General features: G+C 44.7%; 1 protein-coding gene across 9 annotated transcripts in view; it reads right to left on the reverse strand.

The window, feature by feature from the left end:
• Positions 1 to 19,226, reverse strand: part of TLN2 (talin 2) — a 504,733-nt gene extending 485,507 nt beyond the window's left edge. For 8 of the 9 annotated variants that reach the window (XM_019968737.2, XM_019968738.2, XM_019968739.2 and 5 more), the window contains exon 1: positions 19,084 to 19,226. The gene's annotated coding sequence lies outside the window, so the exon portion shown is untranslated. Of the gene's footprint in view, positions 1 to 17,555; positions 17,574 to 19,083 lie in introns of those variants that run through there. The other variant, XM_019968734.2, reaches the window with a different exon arrangement.
• Between the last annotated feature and the right edge of the window lie 5,911 nt (positions 19,227 to 25,137).

Genomic DNA, 25,137 nt, shown 5'->3' on the forward strand with positions numbered 1-25,137 from the left:
TATACTGGTCAATGCAGTTGAATTTCCTTTACTAATGGGAGAGTCCCTCCCCTTGACAACACCCCTGCTCATATGAAAGCATTTACCTTTTTTTTAAAATATACAAATGGAGCCCAAGAATACAAACCTATTTCTACCATAGGTCATCTTTAGCCACTTGTGCAGTTTAAAACCACAAAGCCTCCTTGAATTCATTCCAAAAATCTCTAATAAGTTTCACATGACTATCAATGCTCCAAAGGAATTTACCTGGACAAGGAGCATAACTTTCATTTTAAGACGTATCTTAAAATGAATTGCATGAGCTTATGTACAAAAGGGAGGGAGGTGATTATTCAACTAGAACTCTAAAAATCTGTTAAAATTACATCCCAGCTGCAGAACAAGGTCCTGGTAACTTCAGACTACAAAAAGAATTACAAGTCGGAAAATGGCAACAAATGCCACTGTAAACAATCTAACAGTGTTTTGTTAATTTTATTTTTATGTATTTATTGTTGGCTATACTGGGTCTTCGTTGCTACACGTGGGCTTTCTCTAGTTGTGGTGAGCAGGGACTTCTCTCTGGTTGCAGTGCATGGCCTCCTTGTTGCAGTGGCTTCTCTTATTGCACGTTCGCAGGCTGTAGAGCACCGGCTCAGCAGTTGTGGCACACAGGCTTAGTTGCTCCATGGAATGTGGGATCCTCCCAGACCAGGGGTCGAACCCACGTCTCCTGCATTGGCAGGTGGATTCTTAACCACTGGACCACCAGCAAAGTCTCTAACAGTGTTTTTAACCTTCCTATTTGGCTGGACTCTGGTAAAAACCACAGGGTTTTCCAAACCCTGGCTGAGTGGCACTGAAACCTCAGTATCCCTAACAATCTTCTGATTATGAAAACTCCCTATTCTTGGGTCCCACACAGATCTACCAAATTAGAATACCTGGGGCCTGGGCAACTACAGTATTTAACCTTCATCCTTTAACCTTATTCCTGGGTAATTCTGATCATACTTGACCTAAGGACCACATTCTAAGAAATACACTAAGAGAGCATGTGTTTTGTTATACAGTCATCAAAATAAAGTCAAGTTGGTGAAATAACCTGAACATTGATCCTGAGTATAAGTTATATAATCTACAGGCTAACGGCCAAGGCTTAGGAATGTTTTTGTGATTCAGAGAGAATGTCATTGTAATATCAACAGATGAACTACACAGGGATAATCTTTCGTTAATACTGTGTTGCCAGTTCTGTGGTCCCCAGACTTGTATCTCAGAATTTTTGAATACCACATTAGAAAAAAAATCTCTAGGGCTGGAGCCTAGAAATCCAGGTTTCAAAATTTTCTCTAGGTGTTTCTTCTGTACTGGGCACGCGCCACCACACTTTATTTCCTGTGAATCCATTTTATAACGATGAATACTTAACAGTCACAAAATTTTTCTTGTCCTCTTGCCAGCTCTATTTCTGCCTTGATAATGCATGCAATGCTTATGTGCTACCACAAGGCAACAGTTTAACTCTCACCCGCTCCCCACTGCGCCGCAAGGTGCGTCTGTACAGCACGGAAAGTTCAAGACACATTTGCTGTCCATTAGGTGAGAGAGTGTGCACAGCCTGGCAGCCAGAGGCCCTCCTCATCAGTATGGTGGCAGGGGCATGATCTACGAAGGTGCTTCTAGGCTCAAAGCACCCCAATTCCAGTGAGCGCCTTCTCAGGATGTCTCCAAGGGCCTCCCAAAGCCACCGACAGAAAAACGCGAACTTGACAGTGTTGGTGGGTTCCCTCCCCGCCAAAAGTACCTCCACGGCACAGTGCACACGTTCTCACATATTGCAGTGCATCAAAAAATCTCCAGGGGAAACAATAAAAATACTTGGCTGTGTGTGGCTGCACAATATGGCGTGTGCGATCTTAGTTTACTGACCAGGGATCAAACCCGTACCTTCTGCAGTAGAAGCATGGAGTGTTAACCACTGGACCTCCAGGGAAGGGCCCAGAAACAATAAAAATACTGCTTCCTTACTTGCAACCTCAGCTTCTGGTTCAGTAGCATTCCACAAAGTTTCCTAAATCTTAGTATTTTAAACGAGTCTCCCAGGAGATTCTTATGCATACCAAGACTTGAGAAATCACCACTGTTACAGGAGACATCTAAGATACAGAGGAGAAAATCTGAACTTAAAACAAATGTACCCAGTGTTTAGTGTGTAAACCTTGGAACGTATCAATTTCCTCAAAGTAGAAATAATTCCTGCCTGCCATGGCCGTTCTGATGGCAGAAAATACAGACAAGACCTTAGGAAAATATAAAGTCCCAGGTGTAGGTCAATGAAACTGTTAGGTGCAGAATGGCAGGCAAGGGTCCCTTAGCCTAAAGAGGTAACTTCAGTAACAACCATTCCATGTCAGAGGCAGACTCTGAGAAACAAGTCTGTCTAACAATGTGTTATGCCTTAAATTGCATCCCATCAAAAAATAAATGCTAGAGATTTCCATGGAGTATCCCCTGACAGTTCTTTCCCTGTCAAAGAGAAAGGCTGACCTAGAACCACTTGGGCTCCCTTTAAAAAAAAAAAAAGGGAGGTCCAGTAGTTAAGACTGTGTACTTCCAATGCAGGGGGCAGAGGTTCAATCCTTGGTCTGGGAACTAGATCCCACATGTTGCACAGTGCAGTCAAAAGAAAAGAAAATGTTGGAGTCCTAACCCCCAGAACCTCAGAATGTGACCTTATTTGGAAATAGGGTCTTTACAGAGGTAATTAAGTTAAAATGAAACTGTTAACAGTGGGTCCTAGGCTCCCCTGGTGGCTCAGATAGTAAAGAATCCGCCTGCAATGCAGGAGACCAGGTTTAATCCCTGAGTTGGGAAGATCCCCTGGAGAAGGGAATGGCAACCCACTCCAGTATTCTTGCCTGGAGAATCCCATAGACAGAGGAGCCTGGCGGGCTACAGTCCATGGGGTCACAAAGAGTCGAACAGGACTGAGCGACTAACACTTTCACTTTCACTCCCTTATCTGTTGTGACTCATGTCCTTATATTGATACAAAGAGGAAATCTGGACACAAAAACAGAGCTGCCTAGGGAGAAGATGGCCATTAACAAACCAAGGAGAGAAGCCTGAAATAGATGCTTCCTCGAAGCAACAGTTAGAACTAGACATGGAACAACAGACTGGTTCCAAATAGGAAAAGGAGTACGTCAAGGCTGTATATTGTCACCCTGCTTTTGATGTATGCAAAATACATCATGAGAAACGCTAGGCTGGATGAAGCACGTGCTGGCATCAAGACTGCCGGGAGAAATATCAATAACCTCAGATATGCAGATGAAACCACCCTTATGGTGAAAATCGAAGAACAAAAGAGCCTCTTGATGAAAGTGAAAGTGGAGAGTGAAAAAGTTGGCTTAAAGCTCAACATTCAGAAAACTAAGATCATGGCATCCAGTCCCATCACTTTATGGCAAATAGATGGGGAACAGTGGATACAGTGGCAGACTTTATTTTGGGGGGTTCCGAAATCACTGCAAATAGTGATGGCAACCGTGAAATTAAAAGACGCTTACTTCTTGGAAGGAAAGTTATAGACCAACCTAGACAGCATGTTAAAAAGCAGAGACACTACTTTGCCACAGGGCTTGTAGATTCCACAGGGCTTGTTCTCATATCTTCATCAGGTATATTCATAAAATTATATATACTCTACTTGTCAGTCAGGACCATCAGACACCCAGCTCTTGGGGGACAAGGCATCACAGTCTGGGACCTGTAGCAACTGTCACAAACTCACAGCTCCAACACTTCTGGAAGTTCACCAGCCTGAGAGCAAGCAAGTGATTTTTCATTCTGACAAAATAGTGCAAACCCACCTTACACAGCCAATCAGACTCCCTTTTTTCTTCCATCAGCACCTATGGGCAGCTTTTCACTTCCAGTGGTCTGAGAGCTGGTAAGTTACCTTCAACATGCAGGCACCCAGAGACCCTAAACAAGAGGACCCATAAAAGCCCTCGGGACATGATCCTCTCAAACCGAACACAGCTTTCATTCTTGACTAAGTGGCAAAACACATTGGGAAATGCTCCCAAAGAAAATATACAGTCCTGCTAATATGCATTACACCCAGAACCCCACAAGATCACAGTCAGTAAGCAGAGGGAGTGTGGGAGAGAGAAGAGCGGATTGGCCTGGTTGAAATGATTACACAGCCTCAGGAAGAAGCCATGTCTGTCTAGAGTGCAAGGCTGGCAAGCATCACCCCTGCTGGGCAGCTGTCCCCAAGGCCCTGGCTGATTTTACCCCCTTCATACCCTTTCTGGGCAATGTCTCCTAGAAGGCTCCCTTTGTTGTTTGGTGGCTCAGTCATGTCCAGCTCTTTGCAACCCCAAGGACTGCAGCACACCAGGCCTCCCTGTCCTTCACCATCTCCTGGAGTTTGCTCAAATTCATGTCCATTGAGTCGATAATGCCATCCAACCATCTCATCCTCTGTCACCCCCTTCTTCTCCTGCCCTCAATTGTTCCCAGTATCAAGGTCTTTTCTAATGAGTTGGCTCTTGGCATCAGGTGGCCAAAGTAATGAAACTTCAGTTTCAGCATCAGTCCTTCCAGTGAATATTCAGGATTGATTTCCTTTAGGATTGACTGGTTTGATCTCCTTGCTGTCCAAGGGACTCTCAAGAGTCTTCTCCAGCACCACAGTTTGAAATCATCAATTCTTTGGCACTCAGCCTTCTTTATGGTCCAACTCTCACATCCATACATGACTCCTGGAAATAGTGTCCAAGTCCCGCTCGCCAAGATCCCAAATCGAGGGGAGTCTGGGAACTAGCACAATCAGCCTGTTTAAGGAGTTTTCTTGGTGACTTTTTTTAATATTTATTTATGTATTTGGCTGTGCTGGGTCTTAGTTGCAGCCCTCGGCATCTCCAATCTCCACTGCACCATTCGAGGTCTTTCAGTTGCAGTGTGTGGGATCTAGTTCCCTGACCAGGGATCAAACCCAGGTCCCCTGCACTGGGAGCACAGAGTCTTAGCCACTGGACCACCACGGAAGTCCCCACTGGTGATTATGATACATGCCTAGAGCCTAGAATCATAGTCATGAATTAAAGTGAGGGTTCACCCGGGCATCCCAGAAAATGGAGGCCGTGGTGGTCAGGAGGGTGGGAATTCAGAGCCAGTTGTCCCAAGGGACCCCGTCAGTCACATTCTCTGGGACTCAGTTCTGTCCCTGTCAAAGAGAAAGGCTGACCTAGAACCACTCAGGCACCCTTTTAAAAATAAATAAATAAATATAAAACACTGATAATAAAAATAAAGATGTCCCACAAGACATCACTCTTTCTTCCTGGAAGTACTAGACTCAAGGGCTGTGTGGTGCATATCAGGCTGCCCGTGGCTGACATCTTACCCACAGGAAGAGCTCCTTCACCCCATGGGGAGGGCCCAGGAGTGACAGATGCTAAGCCCAATGCAGAGCCCTTCAAGGAGAAAATTAAGCCTCTTAAAGTGCCCTTGATGTAATCTCTCAAACCCAGGAATAAGCCACACTCTTCTTGGAAGATTTACCATGCATGACCTCAGGCTACACTCAGGAAATATCTCTACTTACATCAAACTAGGTCCTGGACACGGATGCCAAACAATTAAATGGGCAGTCGTGAAGCATGCAAATAGCGAGAGAAGACAGGGCCTTGATTTAAACACACAAAGTCTGGAGGCTGAGAGAGTAGTGCAGAGGGAAGCATAGAACACTTCACCCATCTGCAGGAATTCACTCTGCGAGGGCCTCAAACACTGTGCGAGTAAAAGAGAGTCATCTCTCCGTGTGGTCGAGTGGACTCTGGGGACGAGTGATGAACCAAGACAATTCACCAGAACACTGAGGTCAATGATAAACACTTAAGACAAGTGAACTTACCTCTTCAACCCAGCGGCAAGTTAGCAAGCAGACCACTTAAGAGCCCCTCTTCAGAGATAAAAGCGAGAGGCAGCCATTTGTCTCGGTCTAGCTGTCCTCAGCAGGTGCTTTCCCCCACTCGACAAGTATTTAATAAGGACAGGCTTCATTCATTCAGTGCTTGGACTCCCTAAATCTCAGCACATGACCTAAGAAATACTGTCCCCCAGAGACGCTGCTTTTCTACCTCAACACTACTCTCTTCCTTAACTCCAATCTGGAAAACAATAATTTTTCCTCACACAAAGCTAACTCTATAATCAACAAGTTTTCCTCATCAATTACTCACATTTTTTTTGTTGAATGAACCTATCTATGAAACAGAGACAGACTCACAAAGAACAGACTTGTAGCTGCCAAGTGGGAGATGAGGGGAGGGGGAGCGGGGGGAATGGACCGAAAGTCTGAGATTAGCAGATACAAACTAGTACAAAGAATGGGTAAACAAGGTCCTACCACACAGCACAGGGAACCACAGTCAATATCCTAGGATAAACCATAATGGAAAAGGATATGGGAAAAAACGGTGCGTGTGTGTATAGATATATATATAAAACTGAATCACTGAGATGTATAGCAGAAATTAACACAACACTGTAAGTCAATTACATTTCAATAAAAAAATTTTGTTGATGATCTACCATGTGCCAGATGTTGTTTGACTCTTGTGGACAGGGTGCCATGGATGGTTTCTCTCACGAGCTTACATTCTAGTGCCATGAGACAGGCATGCAATGAATCATGTATGTAATACAGGCAGACCTCATGTTACTGCACTTGGCTTTACTGAGCTTTGCAGATGCCACTATTTTTACAAACTGAATGTCTGTGGCAACCTTGTGTTGAGCAAGTCTATCAGGACCATCTTTCCAAAAAACATTTGCTCATTTCCTGTCTCTGTACCACATTTTGGTAATTCTCACAATATTTCAAACCTTTTTGATATAATTATATTTGTTAAGGTGATGTGTGATCATAGATCTTTGATGTAACAATTATAATTGTTTGGCAGGTACCGTGAACTGCACCCAAATAAGATGACGAACTTAATAAATGTGTTCTGGCTGCTACGCCAACCAGCAGCTCCCCGTCTCTCTCCTTCTCCTCCAGCTTCTCTATTTTCTGAGACACAATACTGAAATTAGGCCAATTAATAAGCCTACAAAAGCCTCTAAGTGTTCAAGTGAAAGGAAGAGTCACACATCTCTCACTTTAAATCAGAAGCTTGAAATGATTAAGCTGAGTGAGGAAGGCGTGTCAAAAGCCCAGACAGGCCAAAAGCGAGGTCTCTTGAGCCAAACAGCCAAGCTGTGAATGAATGCAAAGGAAAAGTTCTTAAGGGAAATTGAAAGTAATACTTCAGCGGATAGACAAATGATATGAAAGGGAAACAGCTTTATTGCTGACATGGAGAAAGTTTTATCAGTCTGGATAGAAGATCAAGCCAGCCACAACATTCCTTTCAGCCAAAGCCTAATTCAAAGCAAGGCCCTAACTCTCCTCCATTCCAGGAATGCTGAGAGAGGTGAGGAAGCTGTAGGAGAAAAGCCTGAAGCTAGCAGAAATAGGTTAGCGAGGTTCAAGGAAAAAAGCTGTCTCCATAACATAAAAGTGCAAAGTGAGGCAGCAAGTACTGACGCCAAAACCTGCAACAAGATAACCAGAAGATCTAGCTAAAATCATTAATGAAGGCGGCTACACTAAACAACAGATTTTTCAATATAGATAAAACAGTCATACTAGAAGATGTCATCTAAGACTTCCATAGCTAGAGAGGAGAAGTCAATGCCTGGCTCTGCGAAGGACAGGTTGACTCTCTTTTTAGGGGCTAATGCAGAGGATGACTTGGAGTTGAAGCCAATATTCAGTTACCATTCTAAAAGTCCTAAAGCCCTTAAGAAAAAGACTCAAGCTATTCTGCCTGTGCTCTGTAAATGTATCAACAAAGCCTGAATTACAGCACACCCAGTTTACAACACAGCTTACTCAATATTTTAAGCCCACTGTTGAGACCTACTGCCCACAAAAAAAAAAAAAAATTTCTTTTCAAATATTACTGCTCATTGACAATACACCTGGTGATCCAAGAGCTCTGATGGAGACGTACAATGAGATGAATGTTTTTCATTTTTACATCCATTCTGTAGCCCATGGATCAAGGAGTCATTTCAACTATTAAGTTTTATTCTTTTAAGAATTGCATTTTATAAGGCTGCAGATGCCATAGACAGTGATTCCTCTGATAAATCTGGGCAAAACAAACTGAAAACCTTTTGGAAAGGATTCACCAGTCTAAACACCATTAAGAACATTCATGATTCGTGGTAAGAGGTCAAAATAACAACATTAACAGGAATCTGGAGAAGCTGATTCCAACTCTCATGGATGACTTTGAGGGTTCAAGGTTTCAGTGGAGGAAGTAACTGCAGATGTGGTGGAAACAGCAAGAGAATTAGAATCTGAAGTGGAGCCTGAAGATGTGACTGAATTGCTTAGATTTCATGAGAAAACTTGAATGAATGAGGAACTGCTTCTTATGCATGAGCAAAGAAAGTGGTTTCCTGAGATGGCATCTGCTCCTCGTAAATGCTGTAAAGGTTACTGAAATGACACCAAAGGATTCAGAATATGACATACACTCAGTTGAAAAAGCAGCAGCATGGTTTAAGAGAACTGACTCCAGTTCTAAAAGAAGCTCTACTGTGGGTAAAATGCTATCAAACAGCACTGCCTGCTACAGAGACCATTCATTAAAGGAAGAGTCAAGCCATGTGGCAAACTTCATTGTTGTCTTATTTTAAGATGTGGTCAAAACCACCGAACCTTCAGCCATCACCTCAAAAATAGGTTAGCAGCCATCAACATCAAGGCAAGACCCTCCACCAGCCAAAAAAAAAATATGACTTTCTGAAGACTCAGAGGACGGTTATCCCTTTTTTGCAATAAAATCATTTTTAATTAAGATATGTACATTGGTGTTTTTTAGATGCAATGCTACTGCACACTTAATAGACTATGAAAGTGAAAATGTCAGTAGCTCAGTCATGTCTGCCTCTTTGCAACCCCATGGACTGCAGCCAAGCTCCTCTGTCATAGAATTCTCCAAGAAAGAATACTGGAGTGGCTTGCCATTTCCTTCTCCATGGAATCTTCCCAACCCAGGGATCAACTCAGGTCTCCCACACTGCAGGCAGATTCTTTACCATCTGAGCCACCAGGGAAGCCTATTTACTATAATATACTATATACTACATATAGCCTATATACTGTAATAGACTTTAGTATAGTATAAATATACTCTAGCAAACCAGAAACTTTGTATGACTCACTTTGATATTCACTTTATTGCAGTGGTCTGGGACGGAAGCTACACCATCTCCTAGGTATGCCTGTTATCAGGGGATGACACGTGATATGAAAACAAGGAAGAGGCTGAGAGCAGGGACAAGGGGGACCTAGGAAGACCTCTATGGAGGCGATACTGGAACAGACACCCAAGTCAAGTGAAATGTGAGAGAACAGCCCCCACCTTCAGAAGCCAGGAGGAGGAGATCAAGCAGCAGAGCAGGAGCTGGAACAGCCTGAGTGTAGGAGGAAAACCAGGTGAGGACCGTGGCGCAGAAGCCAAGTGAAGACAGCCAAAGAGAAAGCTGGCTACCTGCTGCCAAGGCCACAGGCAATGACAACTAAGCGCTGGCCACCAGGCATCACTGGCGCCTGGAGAAGTGTACTTTCTGTGAAGGGATGGGACAGAAGCCAAATTGGTGGGTTCAAGACAGAATGAGAGAGGGACATGGAACAGAATGTATGACAATTCTTTTGGAAGATACTGACTCCAAGGGAGAATAGAGGAATTGGGAGAACTGTCAACTGGGATATTTGGTTAAGAGTGTTGTGTTGGTGGTACTTTTCCCCTCAAGATGAGAGAGACTACAGTATGTTTCTCATGGAGATGATCCATCAGAGGGAGAAAGCTGATGGTGCAGAAGGGAAAGAAGATTCATGCACGAGTGAGAGCCTTGCATGCCAACAGGGAACAGGCTCCAGGGCTGTGCAGCTACAGTGCAGGTAGGCTAGCAGATTTAGCATGAGGAAATGATGAAACTACTTCCCAACTGCTTCCTTTTTCTCAGTGAAATAAGCCAAGTCATCAGCTGCCAGTGAGGTGGGGACAGAAATACAGTGGGCTCTGCAGTGCCAAGAGTCCATCTGGAGGTTTATGGTCATAAATAAAAAGTGAGACGATGCAGGATGGCTGGTTTTCTCCAGCCAGGTTCATCAGCCTGAGGCAGGAGCAGGGTGGACAGAGGATGGGGTTTTCCTAGGAAAGTAAGATGAAGGGAGAAATAGTCAAAGAAGTTGTGGGATGTAGGCAAGCACCTTGGGGTGGGGGTTGAGGGTGGGGCATAGTGGGAAGAGATAATAAGGGTGACAGAGGATGAAGAAGTGCAAAGGTCACCAGGTCAGAGCCCCTTGGAGGGTGCAGGCTGGGTGCACTTGGGTAATAACAGGAATAAGGCGAAAGAGAAAAGGCGAGGGTCAGATGGGAATGCTTGTCAAGATTTTGATGGAGGTACAGTTATTGGTAATGATAAGGTCTACACTTGCGATTCCAAGTTTAGTGGGTAATAAAATCAATTTAGCCGGTCATGACCAGCAATTTTTTTTTAATGAGACAAAATAAAAAGTATGTGACTACATTACAGCTAGTAAGGGTGAACACTGTTTGTGAAACTTGGTTCCGTTGTATGTATATTTGCATTGGGTCATCACATAAGATGTATTTCTCCTATAAATCGGGGTTTGGAAAAAAAAACTCCCCCGGGACACCAGGGCAAGGTTTCTCTATCGTGACACTGCTTATGTTTTAGGCCACGTATTTCTCTACATATGGGGGCGGGTACTGGGGGAGTGCATTATACAGTGTTTGCCAACATCCCAGGCCTCCACTCACTGAATACCTGACGCACTTCCATGTCCCCTCAAGGTGTGACAGACAAAAATGTCTCTGCATGCCTGTGTGCTCAGTTGCTCAGTCGTGTCCGACTCTTTGAGACCCTATGGACTGTAGCCCGCCAAGCTTCTTTGTCCGTGGGATTTTCCCGGCAAAGAATACTGTAATGGGTTGCCATTTCCTCCTCCAGGGAATCTTCCTGACCCAAGGATTGAACCCAAGTCTCCTGCGTCTCCCGCATTGGCAGGCAGATTTTTCATCACTGAGCTACCCGGGAAGCCCTAAAATGTCTCTGCTGCTCCTGCTGCTGCTAAGTCGCTTCAGTCGTGTCCGACTCTGTGTGACCCCATAGACGGCAGCCCACCAGTTCCCCAGTCCCTGGGATTCTCCAGGCAAGAATACTGGAATGGGTTGCCATTTCCTTCTCCAATGCATGACAGTGAAAAGTGAAAGTGAAGTCACTCAGTCGTGTCCAACTCTTCCCGACCCCACGGACTGCAGCCTACCGGCTCCTCCACCCCTGGGATTTTCCAGGCAAGAACACTGGAGTGAGTTGCCATTTCCTTCTCCAAAATGTCTCTAGACATTGCCAAATAGCCTCTGGGTGGCAAAACTGTTGAGAACCAGCAGTCTAAGAATAACTGTGGGAGGGATGGCTGAAGTAGACAGAAGAAAGGATAACTAAAAGAGAGTTGGTCAAAGGACTGAGTTGGGTGGACAATCTACATAGATGCCCAAGTTACCAAAAATGTTGATCAGAGAAGGGACTGTGGTCCAGATGAACACCATCTTCAAAGAATAAGGCAAAGTGACCCTGAGAACTGTAGATGCATGTTCTCTACCCCAGCTACATATTAGAATTACCTGGAGAACTTACCCACCAATGTCCAGGCCCCATCCAGACCAACTAAATCAATATCCCCAAGTGATCCCAACACGTGGCCAGGGTGGAGAACCCTACAGAAGGGGTCCACCCTCCAGGGGAGTATGATGAAAAACAAAAAAACAGGAACCAGAGACTAATAGGCTTCTCTGCTTTCCCATGAGAATCCACTACAGAATATTTAAAATAAACCTGAACTTTGACTTTCACTGTAGATTAACCACACATCCATGTAGGAAACATCATTATATCCCCAAACACCTACATCGGATACAGACAACAGTTCAGTAAAGTAACTCAAATAATTCTTTTTCTCAGCAAGGTGAAACTGATAAAACTGAGTTAATTTGCCTCGACTGGCATTGTAACTTCCATCCATGAAAGGGTAGAGCACTGGCTGGACAAGAACACAACAGCTGCAAAACACAAGAAACTGTTCCCCTACACCAGTGGTTTGCAAAGTATGGTCCAGGACTAGGAAGATCAGTGTGATCTGCGAACTTGTTAAAAATGCAAATTGTCAGGCCCTACCCAAGACTTCCCTGGTGGCTCAGACGGTAAAGCATCTGCCTGCAATGCAGGGGACCTGGGTTCAATCCCTGGGTTGGGAAGATTCTCTGGAGAAGGAAATCGCAACCCACTCTAGTACTCTTGCTTGGAAAATTCCATGGATAGAGGAGCCTGGTAGGCTACAGTCCATGGGGTCGCAAAGAGTCGGACACAACTGAGCGACTTCACTCACTTTACTCACTCACCCAAGACTTGCAGAATCTAAAACTGTGGCTCAACAAAGTGGGTTTTAACAAGTCCTCCAGGTGATTCTGATGGTGAAGAATCACCATCTCCTGCCTGCAATGCAGGAGACCTGGGTTCAATACCTGGTTTGGAAAGATCTCCTGGAGAAAGGAATGGCTACCCACTCCAGTATCCTTGCCTAGATATATCCTTCCCACAGATGGGGAAGCCTGGTGGGCTATAGTCCATGGGGTCTTAAAGAGTCACTGTGCAGGGGATTCTGAGGCATTCACACCTGGAAACCACTGAATCTAAAGCACGGTTTTCAATTTTGCAGCACAGCCCTGGCTTCCAAGTGGTTGAGATTCTGAGTGTCCCACCAGCATTCAGAGTCATGTGATATGTACTTTTTAAAATGTGAATGGAGGTGTCACTACTTTTGAAAGTTTCATTTTTTTGGTAGTGACTGCCAAGAACTCAAATACTATTAAGTTTCAAAAAACACATCTAGAGGCAGGATTGAAAATGGTACACAGGTAGAGCAATCAGCTAAGCTAAAGATAGTGTGGATGGAGACCGGGATTCAAATGCCAGCAGAATCATTTAGCAGCGACGCAGCAGCAGCAGCAGCAGCTCTGGGCTTCCCTGATGGCTCAGATGGTAAAGAATCGGCCTGCAATGCAGGAGATCCGGGTTTGATCCCTGGATCGGGAAGATGCCCTGGAGAAGAGAATGGCTACTCACTCCAGCATTCTTGTCTGGAGAATTCCACAGACAGAGGAGCCTGGCAGGCTACAATCCATGGAGTGCAAAGAGTCTGACATGACTAAGCAACTAACACACTCATGTCTCTCTCTCTCTCTCAGGCTCAGGAAAACCAAGTTTGAGGACATGCTGCCTGTCTCCTGGAAGACTCTCCAGTTGGCCAGAAGACCTCCCCTCTACCTTCAGAATGGGATCAAAGAAAGTCAAGGAAAAGGGTTTCACAAACTCTTATCATCACTGTCCTGGGAGACAAAGGTAAATAGCTCTTCTGGAAGCCAAGGCTTATACTGAAGGATTTCACTTAACGTTGGGAAATCTCAGAATTTTAGAAGATAATTGAAAGTTTCCAAAGAGACAAGAGATTGCTGCAGAATGGATCAGGAAAAAAAAAAAAAAACAGAATATTGCCCAGTTTTTGTTTCTAAAATGGTTCCAGACAAATTTCCTATTCATTAACCAAATAATTCTTTAAAATGTTTCCATATGAAAAAAGCCTGAATGTTTAGGCAAGTAAACCATTCAAGGTGTATAGGGAGCAAGTTAATCACCCCTCCGCCCCACAGCTAATTTTAAACAATTATTCGGTTTTAATGTGTCCTTCCATATCTTTCTTCAAGGTCATACACATAGGGCTTCTTTTTTAAATCAGAAATAGTATCATACCACATATGATATTTGCCAACTTTTTTATTTACATATATCATAGACATCCTTCACAAAATAATCTCTCTATATATGGATGAGACGGTCCATATATATGGACCCTATATATTCATCCTACTGATGGAAACTCATAATGCTTCTAGCTTATTTACTGTAGTAATCTGGCAACAAACATCCTCACACACAGATCCCTACATGCTGTTTCTACTTCTGCAAGAAAGGATTCCAAATATGCGACTGCATACACAAATATACACATTTCAAATTTTCACTGAAACTGTCTGCTTTCCCACAAGGGTGTACCCATTCATACTCCCACCAAGAGTCTGAGGGTTGCCTCCAACCCACCTAACAGAGGATGTTACCAACCTTTAAAACACGCACTAATTGGATGAACAGAAAACTAACCGTTCTTGGCTTTTTAATTTGCATTTCCCTGACCGTGATGTGTTATGAGAATCTTTTCACGTTTATGACCATTTGTATACCCCTTATCTCGAGAATTGCCCGTTCACATCCTTTGCATATCTTTGATCATGCTGTCCTTCAAGTACTATTTAATCTCATACTATTGCCCTCCTCCACCTCCCAATCTACAAGACGCATAAAGTATAAAAGATCATGTTCTAGGAACTGGGTGTGTGGGGTGAGGCCAGGAGATGTCTAAGTACACAATAAACCCTCAAAAACAATCAGAATAGCAGTGAATAGCAGACTTAGAAAATTTTGTTTGAGTGCAGCTAAAAGAGTAAAGGGAAATACAAATATTCACTTCCTATTCTACATATTCAGAACAACATCACTTTGGATGAAATTTAATTGTTGGTTAACGGAGAAATGAAACATTGTCCTAGCACTGACTCTAACAACCCACTGTGAAAGAGCGGCAAAAAAGCCGTCTTGATTCACAGCTCTGGGTGGTACATAATCAAAGGCTCTCAAAACCAAGGGACACCTGCCACTAAGCCACAGGCTTGGTCAACAGACAGGTGAAGTCCACCTTAAACATTTTGTTCTTTTCTTGTTTTATCTCCACTGCCATCCAAGGTTTTTTTGCCTTTGAAAATTTCCTGCTTATTGAGGAAGGGAATTGAGGACAGCCTACAGGGGAGTTTGATAGAGTTCAGATTTCTTAACTCTTTTAACTTTAGGCAAAACATCTGGTTATACCCAGCATTTATCCCCATTATTTGTAATAGTTCTGTTTGGCTTATATTTTAACTAGTCTCCTTATTAAATATAAGAGTAATAGGATTAAAAAGTTCTGGGGGAAAGTACTGTAATTAAAAAGGCACCAGTTGGGTATATGTTAAGCTGTAATTCTGGTCCTGCTTATTAAGTTTTCCTTCTTGTCTTTAATTTTTTTTTTAACCCATAAAAATAACTTTGAATTACTTAACTCTTTTTTAGTACTTCCTGTATTGGCTAATTCACCACCTCAAACCTCCAAGAAAACATTATGACTCAAAAGTTCTGAAGTAGTAATGTCAGATATCACAAATTTTAGACACTGTCCCAAGAGTCTGGGCATGCCACACACACACCACAACACACACACCACACAGTAACTTGACAGGCAATTCTCCAAAATGAATAAACATTTCTAACCTCTTGAAGTTATAAAATCTTAATAGGAAAAAATTGCAGGAACTTTGATCAAGCCAAGAAGTTATAATAAGAATCAGGCTGCTAAGTCACTTCAGTCATGTCTGACTCTGTGCGACCCCATAGACGGCAGCCCACCAGGCTCCCCTGTCCCTGGGATTCTCCAGGCAAGAACACTGGAGTGGGTTGCCATTTCCTTCTCCAATGCATGAAAGTGAAAAGTGAAAGTGAAGTCACTCAGTCGTGCCCGACTCTTAGCGACCCCATGGACTGCAGCCTACCAGGCTCCTCCGTCCATGGGATTTTCCAGGCAAGAGTACTGGAGTGGGGTGCTATCGCCTTCTCTGAAGAATCAGGCAAGAGGCAACAAAGCACAATCTGTAACACTTTGTTAAGAGAGGCATAAAAAATATATATATTGAATGAAGATACAAGGGTTTATAATAAAACTTTTTTAATTTTTAATTTTAGCTTTATTGAGAATACTTTAGATTTTTATTATGTAATGTTTAGCACATGCACAAAAAATATGTGACATACATATAGTTATTAAGCACAATACTAAGATGAATAAATACATCTTTAGACTTTTTTTTTTTCTGAGCAGTTGGTAAAAATTTAAATTGTTCACCACCTATAACCATCCTTAACTGCTCTTGGAAACAAATGATCTGCTGGTAACAGGGAGAGGAGGAATGGGAGAATCAGTATAATTTGAGCTATAGAAGAAACTAGACTAAAGCAAATAACACACACACACCTCTTTCTAAAACCTGACTTTGCTTAAAAATACTTTAGGGAATACTGTTTGAAAATCCCCAAACAAGTAGATTTAACAGTAGATGAATTCAAAACCCATATAAATAAACCTATGCCTATAAAGAATATCCCCAATAACTCAATGAACAGGGCCAAGTTTTAAAAGTGCACTTTCCCTTTGGAGGTAAAAGCACATCAATGCCAAAAACAGAACCTCTAATAATTCTTCAGTACTCCTTGATGACCTGAGTGGGTACAAAGGCAGAGAGAATCCAAGGACTTCCCCAATCTGAGGAGCCCTGTGTTTTCTGATTCAAGGCACCATTTCTAAGACTGGCAAGTTTACAAAAGGGATGGAGGCTTTAAGCAACTAATTTGATTCTCTCCTAAATTAATTATGCTAATTCTAGAAAAATGTATCTTAGGCTCAGGTTGTTCTCCACAGTTCTAGGGCTCAGTGAAAACAAAATTAGCATTTTTGCAGGTATCCCTCCTCTCTCAAGGTCATGTGTCTTGTCACATCCATGGCCTCTCCCGGGTTTTTGCATAGGTACCCCAGATCAGCCAAGGAAGATAAAATGTTGGAAATTCAATGCCTGACATTCTCACTGGATAGTATTTATTGAAGGGACAGACGTAAGAGCAGCCTAAATCCTGACATCACAGGGCACATCTCTGAGATGAAAGCCTCCCCCCTCCCCCACATGCTCTCAGTGATCCCATAAAGCCTTTCCAATGATGAAGCCCCAAAGTGCTGACATGACCTCAATACTATGGCATCATTTCTCTAGCCAAGGAAAAAGGCTGGCACGTTCCTGCCAGCGAACTGTAGGTCAGCCAACTCGCCCTTCCCCTGCCCCTTCACAAAGCAGAGATCACAATCTATCTCAAAAGTAAAGATTTCCCCACCGCCCCCCTCCCGAGAAGTCGCCAACTCCAAGCTCTGAAGAAAGGAGAATAGCGCTCAACCTGACGAATGTCACCACTCAGCACCCCGGGTTCTATCAGAAGCCAAAGTTCAGTGGTATTTAGAGCACCGAGCTGCTTGTAATTTATTATATCTGGGGGTCCAGTTCTCCAGAACACCCACCCCGCCCCGCTACTCTCGCGTCTTTAAATGCGTCTCGGACAACACCAACACTTCCGCTCATTCCCCTCTCTCATCGTCTAGAAATAACCAGAGGTTAGTTTTAACCACAAGACAGGCATTCTGAATCAATCTCCTTTTCCCAAGTCACCTGGGTTCTTCACGGGCAGCAAAAATCCAAGTTTCCCCACGCATCCCGTGAAACCCCAACTTCTGGAATGTCCCCCTGACCTCGCCTCCACCAGCTGGCACCGCGGGGAGAGCCGAGCACGCAGCCGCGGGCGCTGCTGCTGTCGCGGCCGCAGCCAGAGAGTCGAGAGGAGGCTCGGGCTGGTCTTCCGCCACGGGGTCACCGCAAACCACGGACGATAACCGGGGCTCCTCCTTTACGCTGGGAGTGAGCTCCCGCGCTCTGATGGGCACCCAGGAGGGTCCTGGCGCCAGCAAGACGGTCCACACCGGCGCCCGACCGGGAAAAGCGGTCAAGCGCACGGCTCCAGCGGAGCGCCCCGGCGGCCGCGGCCGCAGGAGAGGGGCGTGTTCCTTGCGCCTCGGAGCCCGACCGCCGCGTCTCAGCGGGACCGTGGACCGAGGCAGGCAGAGCGCGCAGTCTCTGACGGCGGCTCTCGGCCCTCAACCCCAGCGAGCCGGCCTGGCAACGCGCTGCAGCCCGCGCGCCCTTGCGGGGACAGGCGCGGTGCGCGCCCTGTGGAGCCGCCTCCGTGCCGGCCTGGGCGCACAAACTTTCCCGGGGAAAACCGCTCCAGCCTCTCCTGCCGGGGCGCCGCGCTCTTCCCCCGGCCCACCAGCTGTTCGCCCACTCCCCTCGGTAGCCAAGACCCACTGAAAATATGGCGCCCTCGAACGTCGCTCCTCGGTCCCCTTGGGGAATCCCGAAATGCCGGTGTCCGGGACCCCTGGCTCCCGACGGGGGCGAAATTTCAGCTCCTGGGGCCAAGGAAGGAGAGGGCGCCCCTGGTCCAGCGCAAGGACAGCGGCGGCACTGAATCCCAATCCTCCCCTCGCTCTTGGTCCCCCAGCTTCCAGCAGTTTGCTAGTGGCGAGATTGCCAAGTAACACAATCGTGGAATCGGCAGGTCTGAGAGTCCGGGACTGGGAAAGGAGCTCCGCACCGGCCGGCTGTCTTTGCCCGGAGCCCGGCCGGAGACTTGTTTGCAAAGTGGCGCTGGAGTCGGGGCGACCAGTGCTGGAACGAAGCCGCTCTGCCCGCGCCAACTCTCCCGGCGCGGGGGCCCGGCCGGGGCCGAGGGGACACTCCAGACAGGCGGGGCCGCTTTTCAAAGCCCAGTTACCGGAAACCCAGGGGGAGCCCCGCAGGGGACCAGCTGCCCACAGCTAGGAATCCGCTCTCGGGAGCCGGCTGTGAGGCTGTTTGCAAACCGCCGCGCTCGGGTCCAGCGCAGTAAAACATACATGTGCAATAGACAGGTGCATTAATTTCATTTTATTTTTATTTTCCTGCAAAAAGCTCCCTAGAACATCAAATCTGGGAGCTTTGCGAGGTTTTTTCTGCATTGGCATCACTCACGAGATGCAAAAGGAAGGGGAAAACCACCCACATTTTCCTTCTGTAAAGGGGAGGGAAAAGACACGAGAAATTCATGCAACGTGCATGCAGCTGGAGGAAGAGGAAAACCCGAGTGAGCCGTGCGCCTTACCGGGGGATGCATTTACTGTCTCACTGCAGAGCGCCTGCCTCGGAGTGCAGCCGGCGTCCCCCAGCGCGCCCAGCTACCGCTCCGCTCCCGCAGCCGCCCCAGCCGCTGCCGCCGCCGCTGGCTCCAGGCGCGGAACAAGAGCCGAGGGCGAGCGCGAGCGCACGGCCCGGGAGCGCCGGGAGGGCAGGAAGCGCGTCATCACTCGGGGACGGCGCGGCCCCGCGCGGCTAGGGTTCGGCCGCCGCGCAGCGCGGCACCGAGGTTGGGCAGGCACGGGCTCCACCGGGCATCTCTTAGGTCTCTAGCCAGCCGTCCGGTGCTGGGAGGTTTCGGGGGCAAAGGGGGGCGCCGGCCGAACTGTCGCAGAGCTCGAGTCTGCTGTGTAAAGAGGAAGGGAATGCACCGTCTTGGGGAATGGGGCCCCTGGGTCCGCAGAGCGCTTCCCCAAACCGCTGGCCCGCCGCGGAGGGGAAGCGAGGTGAGGTTCCAACACAAGGAACCTGGTGGGCTCTGGGGTCCTTTAGCGATGCTGTCGGTGGGAACCCCAAGCAGGATTGTCCCTCTCTGTAAGTGTCGCACGCGCCGACACCAAAACCCACCAGGTCAGAGGTCATTTAGGGATTTAGAGAACGGCTTTTAGGGATGAGGGGGTGTAATCTATTAAATTAAGCAGAAGAAAATTTTCTCCTGCCTACTGTGCCCTTAAAGTCAATGATATATCTTTGCAATTACACAGCCATTAGGAAATGTTGTAGGATGACCTGAAACAATGAGAAGTTTTGGAGGTCAGGAGACATCGCAAAACACTATGTACTATATGATGTCATTTTTGAAATTATGTGGAGAGGTAGAAAAGACTGGAAGCAGAAACCAAGATGTTAACTGGGGCTCGGTAATTGGAGTTGTGGGTGATTTTTCTTTGTCTGCTTAGTTCTAGTTTGTGATTTTTCTATAAGGGACACATGAAAGTGAAGTCGCTCAGTCGTGTACAGCTCTTTTCGACCCGATTGTAGCCTTCCAGGATCCTCGGTCCATGGGATTTTCCAGGCAAGAGTACTGGAGTGGGTTGCCATTTCCTTCTCCAAGGGACATACATAACTTTTGTAATTACAAATAAAATGTTTTTAATAAGAAAAGACCTTGCATTTTTCTCCATCCCAATATAAAATAATCAGGATTAACTCCTTTTCCCAAAAAACAGGTAGCAAATCTCTTTAATTACTCCTAACTGAAACTACCACAACTTTTTAGTGTTTCTCAGAGCATGAAACTTCTGCCCTTATGAACTGGAGACTATGTAAATTGATCTGTCTCGATGAACTCTGTTGAGACATTGGATAAGGCTGGATACTCTATAAGAAAAAAAAAGCATGTTCTTGTCAGGGCTGATGGAGTTGACTTTACTATGACCACAGATGTTAATAACAGAGAACAGCTTTGTAACTTATTTCAGAAAATAAACTTTATAAAGCAAAAAGCACAGTTAGAGAACCAATGAACTGGCTACTTGAGAAAGTTCAAAACGGTTCTGTTCACCACACTCTTTTAAACATTCCCCAGTCTAACAATCACTGGTGGTGGCAAGAAGCCACCTCAGGGGATGGTTAGAAAAGTAAATGTTTATTGATTTTTGTAAGAGATTGGTAATAAGGTCATTAAATTAATGCCACCTAAATTGTCCCTTGGTTTACTGACCGTATTTTTATAGCTCAAATGACAGGTTTGTGTAAGAGGCTCTTCAAGACAAAGAGAAGAATTGACTACAACTAAAGCCATTTTCCCCTTCTGCTTAGTTGTTAGTTCATGGGTCCCAGTGACTTCTTGTCAAACATCTCAAAATTAGATTTTTTCCCCAACTTGGATTTAAAGATTTTCCATAATTTAATTCACCATTCTCAAAATATCCCATGTTCTCCCTCTGCCTGCCAGTGAGAAGCTGTTGAATTTTAGAAAATAATAGCAAAGTTATTTCTTGTGCCTCTGTACCTAAAAGGGCCGGACACTTAGTAGGTACACAATAAATACTTGTTCCATGAAAATGGCGTATTTGTTCACTGTCTACTTGACTAGTTCCTGAGATATTTGAAGAGTCATCTCTCCTGCTAGACTATCAGTGCAATCCTGGGATACCAACATCTTGTAGAGTTATATATAGCATTGGTTTAGTCCAGTAATTTCACTCGTTTCAAAAAAGCAGCTAAGCCTGAGACATTCAGAGGAGTGAGGTGCAGGTGTCTAAATATCTATGCATTATGTGTTCAATTAGCCTATTTTGTGGTTCTCAGATCAATCAGACCCTTTCCCCCAATGAGAACATCAGTCCTAGAATTCTTTGCTTTAGTCTGGGCTTCTAACCAACTGACTTTGAACACTTCACCTATCTTTATGATGTCTCAGTTTCTCTAACCTCTCTTAATAACCTCAAAGCCATTTATTGTTTCTTTAGAAAAACCAACTCTAACCATTCTAATGGCTAATAGTTTATTTTTCAACAGTTTTCCAAATAAAAGTAAAATAGATTTTACCAGTAACCTACAGTAACTGCTTTGAAATTGAGACACCTTCTGTAGACCTTCAGTGCAGTTCAGTTCAGTCGCTCAGTCGTTTCCAACTCTGCGACCCCATGAACCGCAGCACCCCAGGCCTCCCTGTCCATCACCAACTCCTGGAGTTTACCCAAACTCATGTCCATTGAGTCTGTGATGCCATCTAACCATCTCATCCTCTATCCCCTTCTCCTCCTGCCTTCAATCTTTCCCAACATCAGGGTCTTTTCAAATGAGTCAGCTGTTCGTATCAGGTGGCCAAAATACTGGAGTTTCAGCTTCAACATCAGTCCTTTCAATGAACACCCAGGACTGATCTCCTTTAGGATGCACTGGTTGGATCCCCTTGCAGTCCAAGGGACTCTCAAGAGTCTTCTCCAACACCACAGTTCAAAAGCATCAATTCTTCAGTACTCAGCTTTCTTTATAGTCCAACTCTCACATCCATACATGACTACTGGAAAAACCATAGCCTTGACTGGATGGACCTTTGTTGACAAAGTAATGCCTCTCATTTTAATATGCTGTCTAGGTTGGTCATAACTTTCCTTCCAAGGAGTAAGCGTCTTTTAATTTCATGGCTGCAATCACCATCTGAAGTTATTTTGGAGCCCCCAAAAATAAAGTCAGCCACTGTTTCCACTGTTTCCCCATCCATTTGCCATGAAGTGATGGGACTGGATGCCATGATCTTAGTTTTCTGAATGTTGAGCTTTAAGTCAACTTTTTCATTCTCCTCTTTCACTTTCATCAAGAGGCTCTTTAGTTCCTCTTCACTTTCTGCCATAAGGGTGGTGTCATCTGCATATCTGAGGTTATTGATATTTCTCCCGGCAATCTTGATTCCAGCTTGTGCTTCATCCAGCCCAGTGTTTCTCATGATGTACTCTGCTGCTGCTGCTAAATCACGTCAGTTGTGTCCAATTCTGTGCGACCCCATAGACAGCAGCCCACCAGGCTCCCCGGTCCCTGGGGTTCTCCAGGCAAGAACACTGGAGTGGGTTGCCATTTCCTTCTCCAATGCATGAAAGTGAAAAGTGAAAGTGAAATAGCTCAGTCGTGTCCGACTCTTAGCGACCCCATGGACTTCAGCCTACCAGGCTCCTCCGTCCATGGGATTTTCCAGGCAAGAGTACTGGAGTGGGGTGCCATTGCCCTCTCCAGATGTACTCTGCATATAAGTTAAATAGGCAGGGTGACAATATACCGCCTTGACATACTCCTTTTCCTATTTGGAACCAGTCTGTGGTTCCATGTCCTTAAAAGACAGTTACTTCTAAACTATTTCTATAAAGTCAGCTATTATTAGTCCCTCTCTTTACTAGTTACAGTGATCATAATTCATTGTAGACCAGCAGAAAACCTGATCTAACAAGTTCACATTCTTGAACTCTGTCTCCATCCAGCAGAGGAAAACATGGTAGCAGTTTATCTTAGAGTCTAGAGCTTGTGATAAAACTCATTCCATTAAGCAATTTACCAAGTCTTCATATGGTCCCATGGAGAAGGAAATGGCAACCCACTCCAGTATTCTTCCCTGGAGAATCCTATGGACAGAGAAGCCTGGTGGGCTACAGTCCATGGGGTCGCAAGAGTCAGAAACAACTTAACGACTAAACCACCACCACCACTATATTGTCCCAATTCCTGCCAAGCAGATCATTAGAAACTGAAAAAAATGCACATTTTGTGTGACTAAAATGTACGATATTGGGGGAACTAAATCAAAGAGATAGCTTCTGAGTCGATTACAAATATATCTGGAACTAAAATTTATTTTTTTCACTAGCTAGACAGCATATTAAAAAGCAGAGACGTTACTTTGCCAACAAAGGTCCATATAGTCAAACCTATGGTTTTCCAGTAGTCATGTATGGATGTGAGAGTTGGACCATAAAGAAAGCTGAACGCCGAAGAATTGATGCTTTTGAACTATGATGTTGGTGAAGACTCTTGAGAATCCTTTGGACAGCAAGGAGATCAAACCAGTCTATCATAAAGGAAATCAACCCTGAATATTCATTGGAAGGACTGTTGCCAAAGCTGAAGCTCCAATTCTTTGGCCGCCTGAAAAAAACTTTCAAAGAAAGAACTGACTCATTGGAAAAGACCCTGATGCTGGCAAAGTTGAAAGCAGGAGGAGAAGAGGACGACAGAGGATGAGATGGTTGGATGACATCACCAACTCGATGGACATGAATTTGAGCAAGCTCCGGGAGTTGGTGATGGACAGGGAAACCTGGTGTGCTGCAGTCCATGGAGTCACAGAGAGTCGGACACAACTGACTGACTGAACTGAACTGAGAGCTATAAACACCAAACCATACTTGCTTGGTGCTACAGAAATTCTAAGAAATTGATCTATTCACCCATTTCCCTATTAGCCATAACCTCTTAACTTTCTATTTGCACATATGCCTAAGAAAACCCTATTGTGTCCATGTTGAAAAACAAAAAGAAATTCCACCAAACATTTTGTTCTACTTTTGTTAATACTTTTGTTCATATTTTGTGGTATATTTTCTGGCATTTCCTCAATACAGTACACCAACAGTTCATGATATTTTCAAAATTGCCTTACCCATTCCAAGAAACAGGGTGGACAGGGGAACCATGTTTTCTGAAAATGTCCTGTTACTCAGAACCAGAGATGGAAATGGGATGCTTGAGCTTCTATTTATTCTCATTTGACACTTTTAGGTTTATAGAAATCTCTCCATCTGCTCTATAATTTTAAGATCTAGGAGAGATTACTACCTAATAATTATAGACAGAATATTATCTGAGTTTCAGTACAGCATATAATTGATAAGTTACTTTCATTTTATTTGAAGGGCAGATTTTTGACATTACGCAGAATTAATATATTTTAGCTTTGTAGCTATCTCCATGGATAGAGCCTCACCTTATTCCTGACATTCAGTGTGGAGTGGAGGATGCAGATTTAAATGTTTTTTTTAAGAAAAGGAAATCATTCACATGGATTCAGGAAACAATTGTTATTATTGTACCCAACACAGGAGATGCTTGAGATTTATTTTGTTTTCCTATGATATATAAAACACACCAGTGAAGGTTCTTTAAGTATCTCTGAAGAACATGCTATCTGGAAGAATTCCAGTAATTATGATGTTAAACTGGATTTATCTTTAATCCAAATCACATGGTTAATATCAGCATTCAGTTCAGTTGAGTTCAGTTCAGTCGCTCAGTCGTGTCCCACTCTTTGTGACCCCATGAATCGCAGCACGCCAGGCCTCTCTGTCCATTACCAACTCCCGGAGTTCACTCAAACTCACGTCCATTGAGTCGGTGATGCCATCCAGCCATTTCATCCTCTGTCATCCCCTTCTCCTCCTGCCCCCAATCCCTCCCAGCATCAGAGCCTTTTCCAGTGAGTCAACTCTTCACATGAAGTGGCCAAAGTACTGGAGTTTCAGCTTTAGCATCATTCCTTCCAAAGAACACCCAGGGCTAATCTCCTTTAGAATGGACTGGTTGGATCTCC

The sequence above is a fragment of the Bos indicus genome, chromosome 10 (genome assembly GCF_029378745.1).
Source record: "Bos indicus isolate NIAB-ARS_2022 breed Sahiwal x Tharparkar chromosome 10, NIAB-ARS_B.indTharparkar_mat_pri_1.0, whole genome shotgun sequence".
Classification (NCBI taxonomy): Eukaryota; Metazoa; Chordata; class Mammalia; order Artiodactyla; family Bovidae; genus Bos; species Bos indicus.